Source organism: Morone saxatilis, unplaced genomic scaffold (assembly GCF_004916995.1).
Source record: "Morone saxatilis isolate NCDOM2014 unplaced genomic scaffold, NCSU_SB_2.0 Contig14, whole genome shotgun sequence".
NCBI lineage: Eukaryota > Metazoa > Chordata > Actinopteri > Moronidae > Morone > Morone saxatilis.
In genome coordinates, this window is record NW_023339696.1 from 17,489,745 (window position 1) to 17,490,011 (window position 267).

Genomic DNA, 267 nt, shown 5'->3' on the forward strand with positions numbered 1-267 from the left:
GTACAGTAATCACTACTGTAATGTAACGTTGTCGCCACTTAAGACAATCCAGGAAGACGTGTAATGAGCAGAAACACTCGTCGATACTGAGCTTGTGATGTATTGGTCCTCGTCGGTGCTTGTACTGCTCCATTGTTCACACTGACTTCTCTTAGGGAGTTCATTATTTAGGTGGTAAAATCATGTGTAGCAGTTGATCGTAAAGCTGAACAGCAGTACTCAGGTCAACTTGAAATGTCAAGTTGTCTTGCAGTTTCCATCATGATG